Here is an 8,581-nt window from a genome sequence, read left to right on the forward strand (position 1 = left end):
AGTGCAGCTTCTTGTCTTCAAAGCATAAGAGAATCTGGAAATGAGACCAGAGTGAAAGTACAGACATTCTATTGTGGAGCAAAAGCAAGGATACCCTCAAGGGACGAGTGCAGGCACTCAAAGATTGAGTCACAGGCACTACATGAATAAGCACAATGAAGGTATGGGGTACTCTATGATAAACAGGAAGGCTTTTCTGGGAAATGGGCGGGCAATTCCCGGAATCGGGGTGCCACTCTTTTCCTGACTAAAGATGGTTAATCCAGAACTGTCATGGCGTCAGGTGCATGATGGGAGTGGGAATTCCCCCATGGAAGTTTTATGATATTAAGGGCACAATGAAGCTAAGGGTCAGCAGTCAGCCAAGTTTTCGACCATCCTGGCTTTAACCAGTTGCAGCCGGTTTCTTCTGTGTTACATTCTCATCTGTGCCTAAGTAGGAAGTCTGCAATCTGTCTTCGTTGTCATAGCCTGTTGTAACAGTTCCCGTCTACTAGTGGGGCAGTCCCTCTGCTAACCATTTTGACCCCATTTTTATTGCCTGTAGCCACATGCAAGTAATCGTGCCTCATTCCCTCACTGACTGCTTGCCTCAAAAGCATATATACAGTCTTTCTTCCTAACCAGGCTCCTAACCCTAAACTCAGAGCTTGAGGGCTTGATTCTAGTCCGCAGTTTACTTGAGGTTTTCCTTTTTTATTCATTGAATTAACAATTATGCACTGAACGTCTAATATGATGTATTAGATTCTGAGAATATAAAAGTTAGTAAGACAAAGTTCCAGATGTTCAGCGGCTCTGCCAAGTCATGGAAACAGACATGTAATTTAATAATCACAATAGGACATAATGATAAGTGTTATAATTAAAGTATGCTCAAGATGCGATGGGAGCAGAGGAAGAGCACCTAACCATGCCCACGTAATCAGCCCAGAGCTGCAGGACCTCCTTCACTTTCTGCTGCAAGGCTTGTTTCTACACTTTTGCCAGGTGTCAGCTCAAATAGCACCTTATCTGTGGGGCTTCTCTGACCAGCATGTTCTCTACCTCTTCCCCGCATTATTTTTTCCCACACGTGTTACTGACCACCATCTGACATACTGCATATGTCATTTGTTTGTTTATTCTCTGGCTCATGCTCCTAAAATGTAACGCACATGAGGGAAGAGATTTCTGCCCACTGGCTCACTGCACCCACTTCACCTGATACAGTGCCAGGCATAGAGAAAGTGTTCAAAAAATATTTGTTGAATGAGTGAATGCATGAGTGAGTGGATCACACAAGGCAAAAGAACACCAAAGAGAACAGTATGTAAGAATTAAAAAGCCTGCGAAGTGTATGAATTTGGTAACCTACTGAGTACATGAGAGAAAGCTCCCTGTTGAGGGAGAACCCAACAAGCACCACCCCGGAGAGGCATAGTGATTTGAGGCTTCAAGTCCTGTAAAAGGTGAGTTAAGTGATTAAACTGGGGAGTGGTCTCAATGAGGAGCAGGTACACTGCTGCACCCAGGGCAGACAGACAAGTGCTCATCCTTCAGCTTTGTTTTACCAAGAAATTTGATCAGAGAGATACCCGACTAGGTGACAAGACACAGAAAGGAAAGGAAGCAACTGTGCTGAAAAGGGAAGTTTGTTAATAGTCTCACAGAGAAAAGTGGGATCCCCAAGCCCTTTCCCCACTGACTCCTAGAGTACTGACAGCAAGGTTTACGCCATAAGCAGAAGACTGGAGGATCCCACTGTAGCGACTGGCCCAAGAGGGGAAAAACTCCCACCGTTACTGACATTTTGAGTTTTTCCAGCATGAAGACTCAGGCCCTTTCGTGCTAATCCTATAATTAAACTAACTCATAAATAAAACAGGCCAACACAAAAAGAATTCAATTCAGTTTTGTGTGTATATATGTATAGATATTTCTTTCTTAAATATGAGTAAACAGATATAAATAACATTCAGAAAAGCCTCCAACTTAAAAAAAAAAAAAAAAAAAAAACAGAAAACAAATCAGAAGAAGGAACTTAAACAAGGACAAAGCAGAGGGTAGAAGAAGAAATATATATGGTTGAGAGATAAGAAAAGACATTGCATCCATGAAACAAAAAGCCAGTGCTAATACTTGTAAAAAATGAACAAATTAACAGGAGAGATTTTATAAATATATTTTCTAAATGTGATAGCAGAAAAGTTTTAAAGCTAATAGGGTGATAAAGTTGAAGAGCTCTTTCTAAAAGTATACCTAGAAAACAATAAAATGGAAAAACAGAAGAGAAAAGATAAGAGATATACAAGTTTATGCCAGGATGAATAATAACCAGCTAATAAGCATTTAAACAAGAGTGAGTGGAGAAAAAAGAAAGTTATCAAATAAATATCGAATGTGATGAATGAGAAAGAACACACACAAAAGCATGTCATTTCGCATTTTTTTTCCAGTTTTTTTTTTTTTTTTTAGTAGACTTTATTTTTTAAATCAGTTTTAGGCTCACAGTAAAACTGAGCTGCAGGCACAGGTTTCCATATACCCCTTTCCCTCACACATGCACAGCCTCCCCATTATCAACGTTTCCACCAGGGTAGACCCTGCATGGACACATCATTATCACCCAGACTCCACAGTTTACATTAGGGTACACTTGGTGTTGTACATTCTGTGGGTTTGGACAAATGTATAATGGGTATCCACCATTATAGTATCATACAGGGTGTTTTCACTGCCCTAAAATCCTCTGTGCTCTGTCTAGTCATCTCTCCCCACAAATCCTGGCAACCACCCACTGATCTTTTTACTGTCTCCACAGTATTGCTGTTTCCGGAATTTCATATAGTTGAAGTCATAGAGTATATAGCCTTTTCAGACTTTCACTTAGTAATCTGCATTTAAGATTCCTCCATGGGTGTTCGTGGCTTGATGGCTCATTTCTTTTTCGCATTAAAAAATATTCCATTGTCTCCATTTCTCTCAGTTTATCCATTCATATACTGAAGAACATGTTAGTTGCTTCCAAGGTTTTGCAATTATGAATAAACCTTCTATAAATATCTGTGGCATGTTTTTATGTGGACTTAATTTTTCAACTTTGGGTAAATATCAAGGAATGCAATTGCTGTACTGTATAATAAGATATAATAAGAGTATGTTTAGTCTTGTAAGAAACCACTAACTGGTTTTTTATACATTGATTTGGTCAAAAAATGTTTATGGGCAAACAGAAGGTATCTAATAAGTACTGCATTGAACAGTTTTAAGAATAAGGAGAAAATCTATGACTCTGAAGACTTTTATATCTTGTCCACAGATTTCTTAAAAAGGTATTCTTTAGAAATAGATCATATAAAGAATTGTTCAGACTTGTTTAGTGATGCCTCAATTTCAGAACTTTTGTAAAGAAATCACAAGTAAAAGCAAACACCTCAAGGCAATTAAATGTTAATTTTTAAAAATGTATCTAAACAGTGATTTCCACACTTTAGCATGCATCAGAATTTCCTGGGGGAAGCTTGTGAAAATGCAGATTTTAGGCCTCACCCCCAGCATTTCTGACAAGTTCCTGGGTGATTCTGATGCTGTTGGTCTTGGCACAACACTTAGAGAACCACTGCTTTAATATCTAATCTCTGGCATTTAAACTAATAAGCAATGTCCATATGCCTTTGCATTTTCTAATAGTAAATAAACAAAAGAACAGTTCTGATATGCCTTCAATAACAAACTTTAAATCTTTAGACTCTTGAAATGTTCTACTTAAATGTAATAGAACCTATAACTTATTCATCTTGGCTCACAATGATTCCCATGAGTTCAAAAGACAGAGCCACAGGACAGTCTAATACCAGATAATCTATGACTTCATGAAAGCATTTGTTCACAAAGTACATAGCTATTAGGGTACAGGGACGACCTTGCTTTTATCTTCTCCATGCATCTTCTCTATAGAAAATTCAATAAGAAATTATGAAGATTTTTATACTCAGAATGAGAATTCAACTAATCATGAATGTACACATAAACATCACAATGAACCATCATACTCAAGCCTCAGATTCAGGAACTTCTTAATCAGGGCAACAGTAATATTCCATAAAATGTATTTGCCCCATTCATTCTAATCACATGCTATAATGAAAGAAATCCTGTTATTTGTGTGAATAAAATACCTTGCAAGATAGGACTAATGTCTTTGTAAAGGGTATTAGCAAATAAATCAAATCTGTTGACCTGGGTCTGATTATAATGAAATGCTTGCATCAAATAAAAATCTTTGGAAGTCAAGTTGCAAACTTTCTAAATTTCCAAAAGTAGATAACCTGAAATAATGCTTGTCAGGAGACATGATAATCTGTAGGACCTCAGTCATCACATCCAATTTGGGAAATGCTTCAGAGCCCCTCTGACTGCAGAATAATTTTATTAATAACATTGGTACTGCAGAAGTCAAAATCCAGAGGCTTCTCAGGCTCTCGAGTATTGATTTGCAGACTGTCACCATTCCTCCTTCTTCCAAAAATAGCATCTAAGGGTCACCATAACCTTGGTAATACATTCAAAGTGCAGTTAAAATCCCTGGCATAGGATTTGATCCAAAAATAAACAGTCTAAAAGGACAATTAAGTTAATTTTAAAAGTAACAGACTCTTCCTGACATGTAAACTCTTAAAACACTCCAGCCTTTGCAGTGTGGCCCAGACGCTAGAGAGCCCTTCCTAGCCAAGTCCCTGGAGAAGTAAGCTCCAGCTCCCTGAAAACAGGAGGAAGTGGAGCAGCTCCTGCCACTCTTAATTTTTGTTTTCAATTTCATTGATTTCGGCTCTAATTTTTTAAAACTGTATTTTCTTATGCTTACGTTGCATTTAATTTACTCTTATTTTTCTAGTTTCTTAATATGGGAGCTTAGATGATTGATTTTTAGGTCTTTCTTTTTTTCTAGCAACATGCTTTTAAAATTACAAAACACCAAGGAGAGAGAAGATCCTAAAAGCTTCCTGAGAAAGAATAGATCATATCTGAGGATTAGGAATAAGAATAGAATTGGCATTCTTGACAGCCACACTAGAAGCTAGAAGAGAGTGGAGCAATTCCTTTAACATTTGAGGAAAACAATTTTCAGCCTAGTCTTCTATACCTAGCTGATAATTATAATTATATGTACATGTAAGGAAGGAACAAAATTATTCAGGAATCTCCACGTCTTTGTTTGTTTGGGCCTCTATAACAAAAATACTATAGACTAAGTGGCTCATAAACAACAATTTATATACACATTTATTTCTCACAATTCTGGAGGCTGGGAAGTCCAAGATCAACATACCAGCATATTCAGTATCTGGTGAAGACTTGCTTCCTGGTTCACAGGGAGCCATCTTTTTTCTTTTCTTTTTCTCTTACTTTTTTTTAGAGGCAAGGTCTTGCCATGTTGCCAAAGCTGGGCTCTAACTCCTGGACAGCAGATGTGCGCCACCACACCTACCAAGATGACAGCTTTTTGCTGTGTCCTCACACGGCAGAAGAAATGAAAGTGCTCCCTGGGCACTATCCCACGTAGTATAAGAGCACTAATCCTACTCACAAAGTCCATACCCTCAAGATCTAATCACCTCCCCAAAGCCCCACCTCCTAATATCATCACATTAGGGGTTAAAATTTTAACATATGAATTTTGGGGGTAACACAAACATTCAGTCAACAAGGATGATGTCACCCCAGGAAAATGGTGACCAGAAGCCCTTGAACTTTGACTTGTACAGAGCTAGACTGAAACTTGTTCAAAGCAGGGGGACAGAAAGCTCAAAAAAGAATATTTCCTAAGGAAAAAGTGTGTGAGATATATGTATAAGTGTTGCAGGTAGTGGGTGGTTGCAGAGAAATTACCTGAATTTATTTTGAGAGAAATTTTACTATTTTGGATTTCTTAAAATAATTAGCAATAAGCACATCAAGATGGAATAAATTATTAAAGATGTGTCACTGACTTCAGAAAAAAATAAAGATGCATAAAGAAGGAATCTAACCATACTACATGGCTTAACGATTAGTTTTATCTAGAGAGTTATGGTAATTTAAAACACCAAACAGTTATTTAATCAACAATTGTGAAATGACCATATTGGGAAAGTGGGAAGAGAGACAATGCACATGTATTGGTGAGATGTAGGGTTCCAACAATGTAAGAAAAGAGGTGTAAGAAAACCAAATTTGTATCTTCTATTGCAGCAAATCAATAGATAATGGAGTGGCTAAAATTGAAAACTAGGAAGATAACATATTATTATGAAAGGTTAAAAAACGTTGCCTCGAGTGAGTGGGAATTGGGAGTGGGAAGGTATGAGGCAGGGGACTACTCTTTTATTATCATCCTTGTAATATTGTTGAATTTCAATCAATAGTAATATAATAATTGAATGAAAATAAATTTAAAACATAAATAGCTCTACTAAATGCTCGCTGAAGTATCTTCCTATTCTAAGGCTCTATATTCTATACCATTTAGCTCTACTAAATTTTAGCTCTACTAAATGCTCACCAAAGTATCTTCCTATTCTAAGGCTCTATATTCTATACCATCCTAAGGATCTATATTCTACACTATTAATCCAAATATGATCTATGATAAAATATAATAATATTTCAGAAATAGAATTCATTACTTCCAGCTAAGTGAATTTGGAAAGGTCCAATTAAAGAAAATAACGCACTTGGACGATTCCTATTAGAAGGAATAAGAGTTTTAACATATGGAAATACAAAGAGTGGAATTCTAGGCCAATGAAATTGAACAGTCAATACTTATGGACCACCTATATATAACCAATTATTGACGCGTTCTCTAGAGTCCCTGATTGCCTCTGGCACAGAGAGCTAACCTTTACCACTCAGCCAGTAAGCCAATAAGTGAGAGGTCTTTTTCACAGGTTACCTCATGTAACCCTACCACTCTATGTGGTAAAAATATTAACTGCAACCCATAAGTGAGGGAACAGAATTTAAAGAAGTTAAGTCATTTGCTCCAGAGTACCCTGCTAGTATGTGGTATAGTCAGAATTTAAACCCAATTATTTTCTAAAATTCCAATTCTCTTTCCATCACTCTGCCCTGTTTTTGGCATATTTGTACATAATTTATATATTCTATATAATGTGATCAAATGAAAAAAACCCTGGAGAGTCAGGGCCTTCCCTCTTCCAAGCCCTTATTTCTGGTTCTTGCTTACCACATCCTTCCCTTCTCCTTTCACACAGCTCAAAACACAGCTAGACTTTCTATTGGAGAGAAAGCAACTATCTTGAATTGCTCAAGATTCCTACCGCAAACAACATAAGCTATTTTTGATAGTTTAAGGAAACAGAAACTTTATTAAAAATATTAAACCCAGGCCAGGCACGGTGCCTTATGCCTGTAATCCCAGCACTTTGGGAGGCCAAGGCGAGGGGATCACTTGAAGCGAGGAGTTCAAGGCCAGCCTGAGCAACAAACAGCGACCTTGTCTCTCCAAAGAATTTTAAAAATTAGCAGGGTGTGGTGACACATGCCTGTAGTCCCAATTACTTGGGAGGTTGAGGCAGGAGGATCACTTGATTATCTAGGAGTTTGAGGCTGCAGTGAGCTGTGATCACACCACTACACTCCAGCCCGAGTGACAGAGCAAAACCCTGTCTGAAATACACACACACACACACACACCCCTCAGAGATCATTGGAGAATCTGAAGGACTGAAGGAACAAAGTCAAGACTAAACTCACAGAATAAAAGAAAAACAAAAAACAAAACTGTGTTTCCCACACCTTCTCCCTCCACCGACATACACACACACCAAACCAGGCAACAAAACTATTCTGAATAAGTTCACTGTTTCTGTTCCATAAACATATAATGCCAAGACCTGACAACACTGCAATTGCTCAATCTACAGTACAACTGCCACTTCCGTATGTACTTTGCAATTGCTGCTATTGCCTAAAACCCAGATGTCTCTGAAGCCAGCCGCATCAGCAAGATGGAAACTCCATGGAGAGCCAGGTTCTCATGTTGATGACTTCTAAATCAAGCCTCCCTTGGAAGCATCTGACAGGGCAAGCCTAGGTCACCTGTGTCCATCTGGGTTGCAAGAAAAAGAAACTGAGAATTTGACTCCTGTCTTCTGCGCTGGGGACATGAGAATTATTACATGTGAATTATTTAAAAGATTCTGGGAAGGCACAAATATGACACATGGCCACTAAAAACTCATTCAAGAGAGATAAGGATTCCAGAATTACTCCCAGATTTCTGGCTCAGGAAAGTAGGTGAATGATAGTGTCATTACAGAGACAGGGAGCACCCAAGGAGGAGCAGGTCAAAGTAAGTGAGGAAAATGTGGGTTTAGCGCTGGAGGTGTTGCGTTTGAAGTGCCCATGAGATATGTAAATGGGGATGTTTAATTGAATATATGAGCCTGGAGCTTAGACAAAAGGTCAGAACTCCAGACAGTAACGTGGGCAGCATCCAAATACAGATGGCAGCTGATACTGCAGAACAGGATGAGACTGTCAGGAGAGGCCACCATGAATGAGAAGGGGGCAGGCCTCCAAGCCACGTAGAGCT

At 38.4% G+C, this 8,581-nt stretch overlaps 1 pseudogene; it reads right to left on the reverse strand.

The window, feature by feature from the left end:
• Positions 1 to 814: 814 nt before the first annotated feature.
• On the reverse strand, positions 815 to 7,491 carry LOC110741168 (annotated as a pseudogene).
• Between the last annotated feature and the right edge of the window lie 1,090 nt (positions 7,492 to 8,581).

The sequence above is a fragment of the Papio anubis genome, chromosome 1, assembly GCF_008728515.1.
Source record: "Papio anubis isolate 15944 chromosome 1, Panubis1.0, whole genome shotgun sequence".
Classification (NCBI taxonomy): domain Eukaryota; kingdom Metazoa; phylum Chordata; class Mammalia; order Primates; family Cercopithecidae; genus Papio; species Papio anubis.